Below are 19,146 nucleotides of genomic sequence, written 5' to 3' on the forward strand. Positions count from 1 at the left end.
TTTTGTTGACATGTATTAACGGCTTCGGCTCTATAAAAATTTATACTAGCAAATAAATGTTTTTTAATACTTGATTAAAAATAAAGTTAAATTTTTTGTTGAGCCCTGGTGTTTCAGGAATTGAGCGTTCGCCTTCCAATGAGGTGAACAGGGCTTGGCTGATTGAGATAAATTCCGCAGCCAGATCATACCGACCACAGTATTGACGTAAAATGTAATTAGTGGTAGACAGATTATGAGTTAAAGTCTCCTTGCAGTCAGTCTAACCGTGAGAGGTTTTCGTGGTTTTAGATAGAATTTGAAAGTATAGAATTTGAAAATAGCTAAATAAGCATTACTTCATTGGCCAAACACAATTTAACATATAATGCTGTATACGAATTCTGATTTTAATGAGAAAATTAAAATATAAATCACATTCTCAATTATTACGTACAAAATATTTTAATTTACCGAAAAAATAATGAACCTGATCGAATTATAATTTCTATCACTAATAGTGAGATAAAATTATGAGAAATCAATCAAAGATTTTTCTGATAAAATATTTGAATGTCGGAATATTTTCGTAAGCTTAAAAAAAAATTTAAAAACTGATAAAATTTGTTTGCACTACGTTTAATAAGCTGTTTTTTTTAAAAAAAAATAAGAATTGCATAAATACATCGACAAAATCAAGGTTGAAATTATATCACTAATGGTTAGCCAAATTTTCGGTGACCGACCGAAATTCTGTCCTAGATATCACCGGTACCAGATTGCGACCAAAATACGACCGTCATGGAGACTTATTCGTGAAGTCACATGTGACTTCTTGTATTTTTTTACACTGCTTAGTTTTATTTATCAAAATTATTATTCTTAAAAGAATCTGCCGTGCATTCAGCGAAAATATATTTTGATTTTGTTCTTTTTCTTTTCTTTGGGAATTAATAGAATGTTATTAACATCATTTGGCTCAAAATATACGTGACAAGCAACATCAGCGGAAAGCATATTCAATAAATTAAATAAATTTCAATCTAAAAAATTTATCAGTGCTCTAGTTATTTTTCTTTTAGATATTTTTTATTTTAGATATTTTTTCTCCTAGCTACATTATTTTTTAGTTATTGTTTTCTTTGAGGTTTTTCTCTTTTACTAGATGAGATCTTGGAGGTAATTAATATGTTTATATTGTAATTCTAAACGGAGGGGAAAAAATAGTAAATTTACCGTGGTAACGTCATTTCTGATGTAAATTTTTTTTTCTGGTAATAAAACAGAAATATACAATGTTTAAACCATTTAGTAATCTTTTCGTTCATATGTTTGCGGTTTACAGGAAATTATGGTTATTAAAATTATAGTAAAAATACGAAACTAAAAAGTAAAATTAACAAAATAAAATTTTTTTCATTCTGTTAAATTTACTTTTTAATTTTGTATTTTTGATGATAGTTCTCTGTGTAGTAAATCACCTCAAAACTAAGGATAGCTCGTGGTGTAATGAAACACCTAGAACCAAGTATAGTTCCTGGTGTGTATCAACAAATGAAATTTTTTTGTAATAGTTTGTAATGTAATAGTTTGATTTACACTAGAATGTTCTTGTATGCTACTTGACGTAACGTGGCCGCCACCATGTTTTTTTAATCAACAAAAGTAAGATATGATGCAAATAAGAATCATTTAGGTTATTATACGTGAGAATATAAAATTAGAATTAGTAATTTAGGTCACATTCATACACCAATTCTTAAAATAAAATTAGTTTGTGAATCAAAAATGCGCATAGTACAGATGAAACATTAAATCAAATTCGAGCCAAGTTTAGCAAAGCAGCAGACGGATAGAAATTATACTTTATAACATTATTTAATACAGTTTTTACGAAATTTAAAATATGAATAACCTTATACAGAAATAAAAACATACACAGATATTTTAACGGAGAACTTTGCTTTCTGTTGATAAAAAACAACATTGAAGACAACCGCAACTCTAGGAAGCTTGCTATTGATTACAAATAATTATGAACGATATCCAAAATGTGCCAACATTGGAGTTTTCGGAAGCGAAAATATTAAACTTATGATGTAAAAGCGCGAGATCTTGGGGGAAAACTTTTTGCACATTCGGTGTTTAGAGCTTTCATACACTCTTTAAATTGCATATGAAAGCTCTATTTCATGTTAACTTGAAAAAAAAATGTTCCTGTACACAATTTTTAGGGTTGTCCAACATCAAATTCGGAAAGAAATTACATTACAGTTTTTACAGTGTGGTAAAAGAATTTTACTGAACTATTGCACAATTCGAGCAAAAGTGTTAGAAAAATTCTTTTTTTATTACTAAATTTTTTATCTAATAACTACACTTTAAACATTCACATTTACTGTCATTTCATGTTAATTTGTGTTAAAAAAAATTTCGGAAACTTATTTTAATTAAAAAATATTAGGCTAAATATCTCATCAACCAATTGTATCGGTTACCGCAATCTTTTGTAGCGGTAATTAGTGTTTTGTCATGGGAGTGATTAATTTTTTCTCCTTGATCTTTTTTTTTATCTCTTTCATTTCCTTTTCTTTTAGTAAATATTAAACCAAACAGTATTCAGTTTTAGCATTTGAATCTGATAGCATTCTTATTTCATTAAAAAAAACATGGCATACCAAACCAGAAGAAAAATCAGTATTTTCCGAAGAGCAAAGAAATAAAAGTTGATTGAAATTGAAAATGAATTCTTTGAAATGAATTAGAAGGCAAATTTTCATTAGCATTTCAATTTTTAGCATTGGATGACAGTTTACAGTTTTTTAATTGTTTTATTCATTGTTTGACTCTTTTTACATCTAAGTTTATTTAAAATTGTGGAAAGAAAGTGAAACTTACTGGACGACGAACTGATGATCATCAGAAGAAGTTAAAGTAATGGCAGCTTCAGAAAGTGCTATGGAACCTAATGGAGGTCTGGAACATTGAAAATCTTCTTCACATCTGTAGAAAAATAGGCGCCAATGTCTGTCATCTAATACGTAGAACTGACGCTTGGAACTTTTCAAGCGGCTGAAAGCTATAAAAAAAGAACCTTGATAAGCATGGATTGAAACACTATGATTCTTTATCATTTTATATGAACAATTACAGAATATCTGATACTAAATACCGAGTTCTTAAATATAAATTTTATATGCTATCAAAATAAAAATATTATCTCTATATTTCTGGGATTTAATCTTAGTTTTATATTGTGATTTCGTAATCTTCACCTGAATATTTTTAGAATACCAGAAACCCTGAAGAAAATTAATATATAATATTATTTCATTATTACATGTTAATTGCGCATTATACTTTACTTATTAAGAATAAAAGTGTCTTCTAACTATTATCAATTATTGTTGATTTGAATAAAAAGTAATGAAAAATAACAAATACTAGGGGCATTTCTAGATGAAGTTTCTAGATAAGAGCAAATAATTTACTATTCATCTATTAAATTTTAATTTTTTTGTTATTATTGAAATTAATAATGACTTGTTAGGTTATAGATTTTTTTCCACATGTTCCTTAAATATTAATTTACAACCCTATATCTGCGTATTTTCTAATATTCTTTTTAAAAAAATATTATAAGTGGTCAACACAGAACACTTTGTATAAATTGATGACTCACATTAATTACCTTGCAGACCATTCAATTATTTATCAGTTTGAGGTGAATAATTTGTTAAACAAACTATCTAATTGAGTGAATTCACCTTGCTTTTGTGGATGTAAATAATGTTACATTTCAAAGCGCAAACTCTTTAAAGCGTTCTTCAAAACTGTTCAGCCAAGGAAAATAAAGTGTTGTAGTCTGAGTACTTTAAGCTCAAAGTAATGCTTTAATTAAAAACTATCTTGCACAATCATGCTAAAAAGAATTGTCTCGAAAAAAATATTAGGTTAATCAAGATATTTTCTGTAAAGTTCTAAAAATTCGAATACTTAAATGTTTAACGAATTATAGAACTTCTTAAAATAATTTCCAATTCAGCTAAATTTTCACACTTCGAAGAAAACTATTAGAATGTAATGAGTATATTTACAAACTCAAACATTATAGCCTTACAGTAACTTTTCAAGTAATATTAAATTACATTATAAACACTATTTTCATTGTTAAAAAACTGAATATTTTCTTAATAATTTAGCATCATTTTAAAATTGAAAGCATTACATTTAGCATTACATTGAAATTTAGCATCATTTTAATTATCATTGAGAGCGATGGAAAAAGGTGATAAAATTCAAACAGTTATGAATAACTATATTGCTAACTCATAACATGTTCTATAAATAGCATCAGTTGGTGAAAAATATTATAGCAAATGACAACGGAAACGTAATTACCATACTGCACTGTATGGTAATGATATTTCTAATAAGGAGTAAACCCAAAACTCTGGTTGAGAAAATCAAAATATATGGCATTTAAACCATTCATTTGGTAATTTTTATGATCATATGGTAACAGCTTACCGGAAATTTCAAAATTATAGTTCCTAAGTTTGATGACGGATATTGTCTAATTGGAAAAATGATAAAGATAATGAATCGGTTTTGAATCGGAAAGAAAATAGGGGGAAATAATTCTGTACATTAATAACGCTTTTAAACTACGGTTACAATAAATTAGCATCATGTCTTCTCCATATAGCTTACATTATGTAAGCTTTTAATTTGAATAATTTTAAATAATAACCAATTACATGCAAACCTGCTTAGAAATGAGTTTTGTTCTGAAAATATATTTCAAAAGTTGATAGCGAACTGAAAATATTTGGTAAGAGTGTAATTCGGTAAAGTGTAAGTCAAATTTCTTTCTATTTCGTAATTCGAAATGAAACAACTTAAAGGAAAATAAAAATTTTAATAAATAATTCTGCCTGAAAACGAGCAGCAGCAAGGAGATGGAGAGCAGAAGCGAGCAGGGGTGGTGCCCGCTAGTGCAACGAATATCATGCATCTTTCAGTTACAATAAAAGTGATTGTAATATCAATCTAGTTTACTCAATAAGATTACTTAATAAAGGAAACTTTAATGATCCATGTATAAAAGCAAAATCGTACATTTTCAAAGATTTATCTTCTTTTCTTTGCGTCGTTGTATATTTTATGATTAGTGTTTCATAAAATCGGCGGTATTGATTTTATCGAAGTAAACATTTACTGTAAAAATCAACCAGAAAGTGCGTTCTCTTATTCAACACTTATCGATACGCTACACTGAAGTTGATTCCAAACTTTTTCAGTTTGGTTTACGACATCGGGTTTTATGGATATTGGCAATCTCCTTCGTTGCTATGGAAACAGCGTGAGTATAAGTTCGCTTCCCCCTTTACTCAACTTCTTACTCTACCTTTTCTGGGCAATCTTTAGTATCGCTTTACCTTCTTAAACTTTTATAACTCATAATAAACAAATCAAGGTATATTGGATTGATATATTTATATCTCTAAACGTATTAGGACTTATCATAAGTCGTAACTTCCGCAACGGCGCTAACTTGATGGGTGATATATTATGATGGTTGTAAAACTTATAAAAAAATTATATTTTGCAATTTAAAAAAAAAAATGTTTGTTAGTATTAATATATGCACTTCATTTTTTTCGAGGAGAAAATAGAGAAAAGATTTTAAGTGATTTACTTTTTTTGTTTTATTATTCTAAACTATTATGAAACGATGCGCAAGTGCTTCAAAACAAATTTCAAAAATGTGTTAACTGTATAAAGTTGCAACTAGCTTGTTTCATGAGTGAATAAAAGTTCCAGTAGTAAATAAATAAATAAAATGCCTTTTATTTAGAATTTAAATCTTCTTGTGTTCTTGGGGAAATAATAGAGAAACTTCAAGGTTTCAGGAAATAATTGTTTTAAAATAAATTTGTATAATGTAGAATAAAATGCAAGTAAAAATTATTTCAGGCTTTAATTACAAAAGTATTCTTCAAATAATTGTGCACTATTTTATTAAATAAAATTAGGAGAAATTAGAATAAATATTGCTACTTTATGAGAATACAATAAAAATGCATTCTGTAAGATAAAGTGTATAAGAAAAGGGCATTACAAAAGTAAGATAAATACAAGATATGCCAAATACTTCACGAAAATTTCACATCATTTATTTATCTTGCCGATACAAAGCATACGTTAATGTAAACTGTTCGAAAATTAGTTGAAAAAATTGGATATTTGCAAGTGACGTAGTGTGGGTATCTCGATCATGATTGTTTGCTAAAATATGGCATTTGTTTATGTCAGCAACTGTTCTTTTCATTCCATTTTGAGTAAGCCAAGCCTGTTAAAAATCGATTCTCATTAGTGACATATTCTAGATCCCTTCACTATAATATTTTTGAATTTCAATTAATTCACTATACATTTCTTACTTAACGCAAAGACAGGCACAGAGTCATGTAGAACATAAATAAACTAATTATGCATCGAAGTTTCTACGTACACAGAAGAAAAATATATCATGATTACAATAAAATACGTTAACAAATAATTAATCAAAGTTAAGCGAAAGGCGTAACGAGAAAGAATTAGATTTCAACAAAATCGATGTGCAATATGGAGCTGTATTTAATTGTTAATTTATTATCAAATACACTCTAATTTATGTGGAGAAACTTAGGTCAACTTAAACACGCCATCTTGTTTATAAATGATCAACTGGCACTAAGGTCATAGGTCACATGTTTGTGTATCAGTGATTATCTTCTCGAATTGTAAGCAATCAATTGAAATGTACTCAATGAATTACAAAGTATTAAATTGTTTTGCTGGTTGTCTTTGGATTAATTATTCCCAATTCGTCGAAAATGGAGGTTTATTTCTTTTTACTTCTTTTTTTTAAAAAAAATAAAGCAAACGATTATAACTTTAAATAAAGTAATAATCGTTTGCTTATCTATAAATAAAATAAAGCAAACTACTTTAAATGATTAATCGATTAGCAAAGATTTTTATTGCCAGCGATCATTTAGATTAAAACGATTATAAAACTGGGGATTTTCCTGACGAGTAAAAACACTCTTTTCGTTAGCTGCACTTGCAGTTAGGGAAGAAGGAATCATTTGATTTCAAGCTAAGTTACAGTGACTAGGATTGATTTTATTTCAAATAAAACCTTTTATTTAACCGATTTTTTAAAAATGTTCATTAATAAAGAATTTATTATAATTTATTTTTATTCAAGATAATTCTTCGCAGTGAGCTTCGCGGTTATTTCTCTATTTCCAACATCTTTAAAGATTAAAACTGCGGGAAAATACTGAGACAAATATTAAAACTAACTTAAATGATTCATGAATAATATGAAGGGGACAAAAACAAAGTATAAAATGTAAGTATAAGTAAAGTATAAGATATTATTTCCATGCAATATGGGACTAAGAAGAATTTCTAACCTATTCAGCCGCTTTCTTATTTTATTTCTGTTTATAAATAAAATAAAGTAAATAAATAGATAGAATAAATAAATTGCATTCTGCAAATTACAAGTATTCAAGTTACAAAATTTTCTAACACATTTTTGCTCAGAAAAAAAAATCGATTGGAAAGCTACATTTCAATTGAAAATTATTTCCAGATGAGTCACTATTCCATAATAAGCTACAGTTATTCTTTTTCAATATAGTATTTTCATATTTTTTTCAGAAAAGTGTTCCAAAAGCAATAAAGCATTTCTATCCAAAGTAATGTGTCATATTTCCCATTACAATAACAGACTGCCACAACTGTAGATTTACAATTAGCCGATTACTAGAGTTTTCGCCCATACGGTTTGGAGAAGCTGTTCCTCGTGCCAGGTCGGAGTGTAGATTGCAATAAATATTTTCCGATAGTGACATAGGGGTTTAGGTTCTCCTTTAATGTAATGTCCTCAGTTGTTTCAAAACCAAATGTAGCCTGTTATGGTGGTTTAGGAGCACGGTACCGAGTTCTTGTGATTCATATCACCTTACGGATTACCATCTAAAAAGTGGCAGTGATTTGTTTTTGGAACATCACTTTGCATGAATCCTTACCGTATCCAATAGCACTGTAGTACACTGTAAAAAAATATAGTATTGTCACCCAGAGTGCAGCTGCTTTGTACCGTAAAACTTTACGAAACAAAAAACAATCTGATATATCATAATTTTTACAGTAATATTAATTGTGGAATCACTGCAACTAAATTATTATTACTGTAAAATATGCGGCATAAAATCTTACCGTAAAAATAGATTTAACAATAAAAATAATTTTACTGATGATGCACCCTAGGTAGCGGTACTTTTTACCGAAATTTATTACAAAGCACGATGTTAACAATTGAACCAAATCAAAGCATATTTACTATTATATTATCCATCTAAAACAATAAGTTAAAATTAAAATGAAAGGGTTGTAAATTGATGACTACTTCAAATGTATCAATGCATCCTGATTTTTTAAAAAATAATGATAAAATTATTATTTCGACTTAGAAGTATTTATTTTTGAAATTCTGCACCATATATTTTTATAACAATTACTTTACAATTTATTTTTTTCCAATAGTTTGATAAAAAACTAAACGGTATTTTCAATTTTTATTTAAAGGATTTCGAAAAATAAATCTACAAGATACACTTGGCAAAAATTATACGAAATTTGAGAAATGATAAATACGTTATAAAATTATTTTTAGCTTGAATTTCCTTTCTTGGTGATTACAATTGAATGTATTATTTAAACTCTGAACTACATATTGAATTACCTTTAAAATTCTACTTAAAATCTGTCGCAGTAAAGAATTCCGAACAAATTTAATCTAATAAAACCGAAACATTACATAAAATAAATTTAATTTATTCTCAACCTCCTTTAAATGCCAGGTTTATGTTCTAATGCAATATGGTTTTCCCAGTTTTCTTTTTGATATTAAGAATACCGACATGCAAATTCCATTACAATTCTTTTCATTTTACGTATTTCCTTCGTGTTTCATTTCAAAAGAGAGGCTATTCATTTTAAGAGTTGATGGTATTCTTAGATATTAATGCTGCGTTTCAAAGCAAGTGATGCGCTTTAAAATATTTATTTATAATTAAAGTAGTAGCAATGTATTTGTCTACATGTTTTATCGTGCTTTTATTTGTATTGATTTTCGAACAGTTTTTTTGAAAATTTCTTTTCGATCTATATTATAATATTTCGATCAAGACTATTTTATTTAATAAATTTTGGTAAAGGGAACTAAAGAACATAATTCCAAAAAAAAATTACGAAACAAATTTAGAAAATTAAACAGTACAGTTAAATATTAACATATAGCAAAGTAGATAAAATCCAAAGAATAATGCTAAAATCAAGTGCTCATAAAACAATTAGAAACTTGAATGCAATAGATTGCGGCTAAAGTGATTCTTAAACTTGTATGAAACTAAAAAATTAAGAAAATCTTCTAATCAAAATCTTTAAAAATTTCAATGTTTACACTAGAATTAAAGCATATGTTTTTGAAAATCTAATATTATTCTTACATTACACTGGGGAACATTTTTTTTGTTTTCTGCTGCATGAGATTTTATTGCAGACCTTAGATACTTTTGTAACACTTACTTCATATCAGCAATCGGTTTCTCTCTCCAGCTCCAATTTTTTTAATAAAATTTTTCGTCTATTTTTTATCGAATTGAACAAAATTAAAAACGTTATACAACAAGGGCAGAAATGTTACGAAAAACTTTTAGAAGAGTTAAGGCACATCATCAGGATTAAAATTACATAGAAATCCATGGCCGGAAATGTCGTAATATGGCGCTAGAGGAGCTTCCTTCTTATGAACTGTGCACCTCTTCAGAATCACATGCTTCCAATAGGGCTATAATATGGAAGCGTCTCTAGTGACATATGATGATATTTCCGGTCATTGGTTTCTATATAATTTAATCCTGGTGATTTGTTCTAACTCCCCTAGAAGTTTGTCGCTTCATTTATACGACCCTCGATTGTATATAACGTTTTTTAACTTGTACATTTCGACAAAAAATAGACTAAAAATGCAGTTTTAAAAATAATTTGTGACCTTAGGAGCAAAATTGATTTGACATTTGAAATCCTTTCTACTAAATTTGGCAATATCAAGTATTTGCATAAATGCATCAGAGAATTTGTTCCTCAGTGTTATTAACAATACGACTGTTTATTATTAATAAGAGAAGCTAAAAAAATCTTGCGGATAAAGTTACGTATTTTTACATTTTATTTTATAGTAACTAATGTAAAATAACATTGCATTTTGTTAGAAAAAAGACGCATACTCAAATATTTCATCGCAGTATAAAAAGTCATTTACAATATTAAAAAAAAAAAAAAATTCCAAATTATCGCCTAAAGGAATGACATTCACCCGATAAGAAATGTTCCTTTCCAATTATTTATAAATTAAACTTTCTGGAAACATATTAAAAAATTCTGTTGTTTTTTATTTTGAAATATTTTAATTAAGTATTATAGGTTAAGCAATCTTTTATTGTCAATAACTAATTTTAATTTGTTAAGTTCGCTAATAGAATAAACAAAAATAATTTCAAAAGAACACTCTACAACAAATAATGTAAGTTTGGTTCACTAAATGGAATTGAAGTGAATTGGCAGTAAGTAGTAAAATATATTGATTTATAAGAGAATTGTTTGTAGAAATTTATTAAAAACTTTTTTAATTTAAATTCAGCTGACGTCATCTAATATATTAGTTTCTTATTTAAAAAAATCTGTGGAAGCATGAAATGTAGAAAGTAATATAATTGTGGAAAGCATAGCATAGCAATGTAGAAAGTGATTGAAACATGTTTGCAATATTTATGACCTTCCGAAATTATAAAAGGGTTAATGATGGTTGCAAAAATGTAACATTTATATACTTCAGAGTTCTCACAAATATGCTACCATTTATAGAAATTTCCTGTGCATAAGTAATGGTATACTATTAAATGCGTTTTTGAAATCTTAAATTCTGGGTGATTTATTAATTTACATATCAGAGCAAAATAACATAATTATTTTACATAGAGTAATATTACTTAATTATATTATGACAAGAAAATTATCATCATATAATTCATAATGATTCATGAGAATTTTAATTTAAATAACATGAATTAAGTATTTCCTCAGACAATAATTATTTAACATTGAAAAAATTAATTAAGTTTAGGCCTATAGAATTATTAATAATCTTGATATTTTACAATTAATTTACAGTATTTATTTACAGAATAAAGCATTGATTTAAAATAAATTAAAGTGAATTGCTTGGTTGGGCAAACATATAATTAAATTTGGTACAATTGTAATTGGTTTCATTAATTTTCAACATTGCATGTTTAAACTTTAAAACTGAAGTGTCAACAAAACAGACATCAACATTAATTATCTTCAGTAAATTGAAGTTTAAAAGTTGTTTGATTAGTGTGCGGATCATAAATAACAATCACGTAGTATCATTCAGAAAAATAGAAATAAGAAATTATATCACTTTAAATCATTGACAATGAATAATGTAGGGTGTGGGGCCCTTGTCCAAAAGGTTGTGAATTTGATCCCTGCCGGCCGAAGACTTCTCGTGTAGTAAATGGTGGCTTTTGCACGTTAAATCTGTGGGGTCAAGAATCAAAGTTCCCATAGTAAATCATACCTATGGGGGTACTGAATTGGAGATTGATCATTCGTTGGTCCAGGGGTAGTATTCTGAGCTCGCAATCGACCGTCGATTTGAGCTTTTGGAAGCCGCACCAGGGGGCACATTACCTGATATTCTACTTTCTCCGTCCATCGCTCGATTTTTGGTATTCCAAGCACGTTTTAGTGGATGTTGAGCGCTCTTTTCGGTCGACGCGAAAACCACTGGTATTTTCAGTAGAGTAATGGTGAGCAAATGGAATGCATTGATAATTAATTATTTTACACGGCTAAGTCTTCGGAGGAGACCGATATATCGAAACAGAGAAAATGTTTTTAGTCTTCATGACGATGTATTTTTAGATTTTTTTCGATTAACGAATAATCTTGTACTGTATATATGCATGAAACTAAGAGTGGACTTAGAAAAAGAAGCACGGCGAGGAAATGTGATTTCAGTAGAAACACAAGTTAAATTTAGTTTATTTTCAATATCATTAGTATATTTATCTTTTTTTTTTAACTAATTGAATTTAATTTTTCTTTGCTATATGCGAAAAAATAGGTATTTTTGGGGTTGTAATAGTATATTTGATAAACTTAATAGGTAAAATTGTAAATGTTAATTTTTTCTGACTAAAACTTTTGTAGATTTTTTTATTATTTTAATAGATTATCTAAAGTTAAATTGTAATTAATAAATATTGATGATTAATAACCAGAAATTGTCTCAATTTTCTTCGCAAATCTTTTACTCCATTAAAAAACAAGTGTGTCATTTTTTAATTACTTTTTATAATCTCGAAAAGATACTGCAGATAGAATGTGTTAAATTACGCTTTTAATTTTTTTTTTTTTAATTAAGAACTTGTAATTTTCATTAGCTTTATATGTAATAAAAAGTAATTTCTTTCATTTCTGAAACAAAGTAGAAAAATTTAACATAGAAGTATTTCCTTTTTTAATCAATATGGAAAAGATATGATTACAAAGTATTTTTGGACTTAAATTTAAAAAAAAAAAAAAAAAAATTAAGATTTTACAACCTCACATGCTTATATGAAACTTTTTTCTGAATTCTTTTCAAGAAATTTCAATTTTTTTTAAATTTCAAATAGTTAAATTTGTATTTCTTGTAGATATTGTCTGCATTATTTCCAGTAAAAAAGATAAGTTTTAAGACTAAATTACTTCAACTTCTGATGTGTATTTAAATAGAGCTACTTTACATAACTGTTTATTAGATTCGTAGGTTTTATGTGCATTAAGATTTTTTGCAACTATCCAAAAAAGGCATTTACGTACAATCAACAAAATGAAAAAGTTTTAAACACTTTTGTCAGATTTTAGGTTCAAATCAAATCTACAATGATTCTAATATTACCATAAAAACTGAAAATGGGATATAAACGAATACTTGAGTGAATAATAAAGTATTTTATAACTATGAAACTATACTATAATTCACTATACTTAAAATTTTTGAAAAATCTTTTTTAACATAAAACTAATATTGCTGAACGGGATAATTGTAGTATGTAGTACATAAATTGCTTGACAAATTATTAACTAAATATTTCGAATCTCTCAAAGTGATTTTTTTCTTATAGCTAAAATTTTATAAAAGTTTTGTTAAGGAGAGTTCAAAACATTTTCCATGTAACAAAGAGGTCCATATAATGAAATGTAATGTATATCTTTTCATCATTTGTTCGGTATTTATCAAATTTCACCCGTCTAAGAATAATGAAGCACAAAATAAAAAGCTTACTTGAAAATAGAATTTAAACTGCAAATTATACTTTCTTTTATTATCAACACAAATGAAGTGATATAAATACTACCTTCTTAAATATAAAATAAGCCTTCGCTCACCTCTATTAAATCATAATTAATAAAATTCGTAATTTTCAAAAGGCAATGTGAAAACCATCTGTTTAGCAACATAAAGTGATATGTAGCAAAATTGCTGTTAACATTTAAAAATTCTGATATTTGAAATTTTTTTTTCTGGATCTTTTTTACTATCCACATAATATTAAATGCAATTAAAAATTTATTTCTCAAACAAAAAAAAAAAGAAGAAAAAAAAAAAAAAGCATGCATGTGATATGCCAATACGATGTACGAAAATTTAGTGTCTTAATCGCTATTGGAATAAACAAACCAAAGATCTGATAGCAACTCAATAACATATACTTATAATAATAGTACATATTAGATTTTTAATTATCAGATTTGTAAATAAAATTTATCTAATAGGTCAATGTTTATTATTATCAAAAATAAGAAAAAACATTATCATTTCAGGGATGTATATAAATTTTATTTAATAAATGTAAGTATCAAAAATTAGTGCAATAAAATAAATCTCAAAAGACAATATTTTATCTCAAATAATAGATACTCAAAATGCCTTTTTCAATAGCTTGTCGCGCGTGAATGTCGTGCATCACATTGCTTCGAGCATTTTTATTGGCTGATAACACGGAAGAAGTTTCACCCCTACTCTTCTCATAAGGTAGACCAGTCCGCAAGTCTCCTCCACTGACCACTGAGTTCAGAATACCGAAATTCAAAACAGTGGACGGTGTGACGTCAGGGGAAGGCGTCACTCGGGGAAGGTCTACTTCGACTCGTCGTTTGTTTGGAATCCCAGCCCAGGCCAAAGCTACGATTTTTCTTTTTTTGTCGAATGCCTGTTTTAGGCAGTGGGGATGCGATTGTTCCTGTTTTTCAGTGGCGCCATCTATGGCCAGGAATTTGACTTAAACCACGCCACTCACACAACCACAACCCGTTTATAGGGCTGGTCACATTCACACACGAAGGAGAAATGACATAGAATTCACAGAGAGGGAAAGAAACATCCATGCCTTGCCCGGGATTTGAACCCAGGACCTTTCTGATGCAAGGACAGTTCTCTGCCCCTACACAGGCCGGTCTGCCAAAATTACGATCAGAGGATGAATGAATGAATGTATGAATGGGTCCACCCTATAAACAGGCTGTGATGTGTGTGTGTGGCTGAAATCATATTCTTGGTCGTAGATAGTTCCAATATAAGACAAGAAGCACTCTCTGCCTTACGCTTGCAGAAGGCTTGCTGGTATTTGCTAATAGCATTAGAAACAACAACAATAAATAAAAATCACTAGCGCTAGGGGTGCTTCCCTGTAATGAACTGTTTTTTCATGTGCCTCTGATATTTCTGACGGACATTTCGTACAACGGCATTCCCGGGAATATGTTCTTATGCAATTTAAATTCTGATGATGTGCCCTAACTCCCCTAGAAGATTGTTGCAACATTTACGTGATCCACTGTTTCATATTACGTTTTTAAACTAGTACATTTTGAAAGAAATATACTAAAAATGTCATTTTATAAATGATTTCAGATTCGTAATCTCCTCCCCCGAATTAGGCAAGATCCATTATTTGTATATTAGCAACAAAAAAAGTGTGTTCCAGTGAAATTATAGCAGAAATTTAAAAATTAAAAGCAGATAATTTTTATCGACATTGCCTTCATTGCCTTTGCTCAAATAAAAAAGAGAATTGTGTAATTGTGTAAGAAATATTCTTGTAAGAAAATATTTATAACTTTCAAAGAAAAGTTTAAATAGCTTTTGCCGTTTACCTGCCAATATTTCAATAATTGATGTTGGAGTTTAAGTTTGAATTTAAGGAGCAAGTAGACACCATATAATAGTTTTACATACATTTAAAATTTACATTCATAAGTATTTTTTCACGTTTAATTTGATTCCGTATTCATAATTAATTAAATTTCTATACATTTTAGGATTTTGATAGAAAGTGTACATTTTTTCCCACTTCTAATACAATTTACCAAAAATCCAATTTAAATAAGACGACTACAATATGTATGAAGTTTTAATATTATAAAATAACCATCTGTTAGGCATCAAATTTGAAATTGTTTTTGAAAATTTCAATATTAATTTATTTGCTTGAAACCAATTGTTCCATTCTTTAAAGCATTAGATTTTAATATTTTTATCTTTAAATTTCGTGTGATTCATTGTTTTTTGGGTTAAATTTCACTTTTTATTATAACACATATTCAAGAAAAATAATGATTATTAAAAGAAAGAGTGAGAGAGAAAGAGATGAATGTGTCTAAGTTCAACTTTTGTTGAACTTGCAGGGGACTAATAAAGGATTATAATTAAATAATTATTACACACATTCAAATTTAATCTGGAACATACTTTCTTATTCTTTACATAATAAAAAATAACACGTGTTTATCCAAACCTTCAACAATAAACGGACAGTTAAATCGTGTAAATTTACAAAATTGCTTGCTTATACAAACTTCCAAAATTCAATAGAACTTATAAATTCAATTGAATAGAGAGTACGGTGATGATATTTTATTCAGCAGTAAGCACACAAAAATTTTTTTTGAAATATTTAGAAATTAATTCCTACATTTAGTTGAGATGAACAGTTGTAAATAAATCTATATTTCTATATTAATCGATATCTAATACGTGTTACATGTTGTCAAAAATCAAATAATTCAATGTACAATAGTAAAAGCTTGTTTTTAAGCATTATTTTTCGTAGATATCAATCGAAGCGAATTTCGATACTTTTTAACACAATATATTTCATTGTCTTGAAAAATAAAGAAAAGAAACACTATAACCACTTTTATTTTTCCTTTATTCGGTAAAATGTAAAAAATGGTTTCTCTTTGATGTGATAGCCGGTAACGTAATTGAGAAAGTGCTTTTGTCAAAGGTACAATAATTTTTGAGAAGTTTCCACAGATTATAATAGGTTCCGTGAAAAATGAATTTTATGCTTTTGATGTTGTGCCATTATAGATTATGTCACTATTATTATTATTCTCGATAACAGATATTATGCAGTTCAACTATTCAATCGAAAATATAATGCGTTTAAATTTATCTAGAGGGTTTCTTTTTTTATTCAGCTTCTTACATTGTGTAGATAAAGTATTTTAGATAAACATAATTCTATTCGTTTAATAGTTATATTTCAAAAGTATACGTGAGTGAGAGATAACTTATTCTTTTCAATATTATTTATTTAATGCCTATATATTATATTTAATATCTATAATACAGTATACGTGTTATTTATTTAATATATTTGATATAATTATATTAATAGATCTATTTATTTGAACAGCACTTTAAGAAAAGGAATTATTTACAATATATTTAAAATCCAATTTTTTTGCTCCAAGAAAGAATTACTTTAGAGAGTAATAGTTCATACACTGAGAAAAAAGTAAAGTCAAAACTACTAGAATATGGTAAAATTTTTGTGATTTGGCAAAATGAGAATATAAACAAACAATGAAATTTTTATCAAACTTTTTTGATAATGACGTTTTGCTAAAATTAATAATAAAATATGGTTTCATTATGTTGTTTGGTAATTAATATGATAAAATTTGGTAATTTTAACCAAAAAATCATGATTTCTGTCTAGTTTTAAGTGACACTAGAATTGATTAACTAGAGACTTTTAGATAACGCTTGACTTCACTTGATTAAAATAACTTCAGTTGATTAAAAAATATATATAGTTTGGAATTAACAATCGACATGTCTAAGGCGCTCATAAATAGGCGCCCATTTTCACAACTTGCCAGACGAGAAGACTTGTTAACTTTCTTTGTCATCAGATAGTTGTTTTTATTTCTATGTTAGCAATAAATTAGTATCTACCAGCCTTTAAAAATATTAAAAATGTGTATTTGTAAATATACAAGTTGCTGGAATAGACTGAACTTAATCAGTTGCTAAACTATATGAATCTCGGCAAAATTTTGGAGCATGTAAAATTTTGGCCAGAAAAAAACCCAACAAGTGTTGCTTCACTGCATCCCGACTTATTATACGCCATGAGGAAAAAGAAGTATGGTAGAAACTACCAGAATATGATAGAATTTAACGTAGTTCTGTCTCCATGGGAACACCAAAAAGTGTGGTATCATTTACTGAAGCGTTTTGGATAAGGAATTTGGTAAAATTATCAATAAAATGTGGTTTAGTATTTTTATAATGATACCTCGGAGAATGTCATTAAATCAATTTATTTGATTGAATTTATTTTCAAGTCTTATATTTTGTACCGAATGTATAACAATGAGAACTATAATTGTAAAAACCAGAATTTTCAGCAAATTTTCACTATATGTACGGAAAAATTACATTATGAAATGTTTAGATAATGTATATTTTTGCTTTAATTAACCAGAATTGTGTCATTTTTTTACCAGATATAGCATTACCCTACAGTACTGTTAATTTTACCAGAATTTGTTTTCCTGTATAACATCCTTTATCTTACATCGTAGTTTATATTTAAGCTGTAACATTTCTTAGTTTCAAACTTGCGAGTTTAAAGTTGTGCATAATATATTTAAAGTGCCTCTTTTAGTAAATATACGAGATCTCGTAAATGCTTGGCTTGTGTAAAGTTTTAGATTACAAAGACATACAGCTTTGTAATTTTCGAGAGTTAGTTTCGGACATGACCTTTAGATTTTCCTTGAGCTCACTAATGTTAGATTATGGTATGGGGAAAGTGATTTATGAGTTTAGCGAGGGGAAAGGAGTTACGAACAACTAAATTTTCGATAATAATCAGTACAAGCATTTAAATTTATTTGCCCTTAAATTCGCTTTCTGTTCAAAAGTCACTTGCTGATCTGATTGCTGTTTTTTGAACCTACAAATTTAGGAAATCGAGCGTAAAGTATGATTTATTTTGTCCATTTACAAATTATAAGAAATTAATTTTCAGTTAAAAGCTGTCAAAAATTATATTATTTACCTTGAATACATTTCCAAAATTTATTTACGCATTAAAAGATATTGGCTGTAAAAGACTGCTTTAATTTAAAACATTCTTAATCAGAAACCTTAATATTCTCGTTTTAAAGTTATAATCCTTAAGTTCTTGCATAAAAAGTTTTAAAATATAATTTTTACTAATACTGTTTATTTGGTAAACTGGAATTTTGTCAGGAAATCATTTCTTATCTATTATTTAACGTATATCTTTAAACCAAATTCATCAACACACATCCCTTACAGAAATTTAATGTATTTATGAGGTTTATTTGAAGTTATTTACGGTTAGTTTGAGGTTTGTCTGAAGTTAACTTCATTTACAACCTTACAAAATCAACCTCCCAAGATGTATAATCAAGGTGTATGAAGTTGTTTTTATTCACACTTGAGGTATTTTTGAGGTTGATTTGAATCTAATTTAGATCAACCAGCTTAGTGAGGTTATTTGTTAAGTGTACCTGTTATTTTTTTTACACTTCAAGCAAATGAGTATATTTGAGGTGTGAATAATTTCACACCATCTCAACTAAAAGTATCATTGATGTGTATACTAGGTTGGTTTTAAAAAGGTGTAAATGAGGTTGAAATTG

General features: G+C 27.9%; 1 protein-coding gene across 1 annotated transcript in view; it reads right to left on the minus strand.

The window, feature by feature from the left end:
* Nucleotides 1-19,146, minus strand: part of LOC110282933 (uncharacterized) — a 309,636-nt gene that overhangs the window by 161,440 nt on the left and 129,050 nt on the right. Inside the window, exon 2 of the mRNA XM_071180054.1 lies at nt 2,836-3,058. The gene's annotated coding sequence lies outside the window, so the exon portion shown is untranslated. The remainder of the gene's footprint in view (nt 1-2,835; nt 3,059-19,146) is intronic.

The sequence above is a fragment of the Parasteatoda tepidariorum genome, chromosome 4 (assembly GCF_043381705.1).
Source record: "Parasteatoda tepidariorum isolate YZ-2023 chromosome 4, CAS_Ptep_4.0, whole genome shotgun sequence".
In the NCBI taxonomy this organism is placed as follows: Eukaryota; Metazoa; Arthropoda; class Arachnida; order Araneae; family Theridiidae; genus Parasteatoda; species Parasteatoda tepidariorum.